The sequence below is a fragment of the Trypanosoma cruzi genome (genome assembly GCF_000209065.1).
Source record: "Trypanosoma cruzi strain CL Brener chromosome Unknown tcruzi_1047053399419, whole genome shotgun sequence".
Taxonomy (NCBI): domain Eukaryota; phylum Euglenozoa; class Kinetoplastea; order Trypanosomatida; family Trypanosomatidae; genus Trypanosoma; species Trypanosoma cruzi.
In genome coordinates, this window is record NW_906551.1 from 1 (window position 1) to 992 (window position 992).

The 992-nt window shown below is 57.3% G+C and overlaps 1 non-coding gene across 1 annotated transcript; it reads right to left on the reverse strand.

Moving 5' to 3' along the window:
* Nucleotides 1–184: 184 nt before the first annotated feature.
* On the reverse strand, nt 185–248 carry Tc00.1047053399419.10. Its single transcript, XR_008253913.1, has one exon. It is a non-coding gene; the product is annotated as an H/ACA snoRNA, TC8C3H1 (small nucleolar RNA).
* Between the last annotated feature and the right edge of the window lie 744 nt (nt 249–992).

Here is a 992-nt window from a genome sequence, read left to right on the forward strand (position 1 = left end):
GTTCGTCAGTCTGCAGTGGACTGAAAGGATGAAGGGAGGGAGAGAGAGAAGGTGCAGCCCTCATCGATCTCGGTTGGGTGTGACAACGGTGAGGTCATCTCATCAGATCACCTGTAGCAAAGAAGTTCGATGTAATCACTGGGCACGGACATCCAAAAGCCGACGCTAAAAAAACAAAGTTTTTGGCTTCTTTGAGGCGTTTCCCACGCAAAGGTGAGCAGTCACCACCAGGCGCATTCGTACCCCATCAAAAGGCGGTAAACTTCACCGTCTCCATGGCCTGTCCCACGCGACAAACAGCATTGAAGGTCCGACGCGTTCTTTGGGGCCATGTTATTCCGTCCGCAGCACGTGGCGGTGTTGCAACCGGCAGCCATCGAGCGCGTCCGAGCACGAGGTGGTGACACGGAAGAGGAGTGGAGGATTTGCCGTTCGGCTGCAGTCAAGACGTCGTTCCTCGCTCACGCAAATCATCGCCGACGTGTCGCATTAAGCAACGAGATATGTGGCGAAAAGGCTCCCTGTGCCACCCACAGCATGAAAGCCAGTGCCGCACACACAACGCCCACTAAAAAACGGCGCAGCAGCGGCCGCTCTCCGGCAAGCAGCACAGCGATAAACATCAAGCAGGCATGCACACATACACATGCATGCCGCAACGCCCTTGGATTGACTGCGTGATCCAGCAGCGACCGCAAAAAAGTCCAAAACCGTACTCGTTAGCAACTTCACCCACGTCGCGCTGCAACAAAAAGCCATGCGCACAGCACACACACACACGGCCGCAACGAGAGAGACGGGGCGCATCCAAGTAAACGCCGCAGTCCTTCACTTCTCTCCGCCCCGACGGAATAGCATCACGCCTCACAGCGGGTTGTGGTGGGTGGCGTCCCACACTCAAGAGTAAGGCACGGCGCACTCCATCCGCTCAATTCCGAGTGTGCTCAGCAGGCCGGGGCAGGACGCCCAGTCACCCTCGTGCCATCGATGCC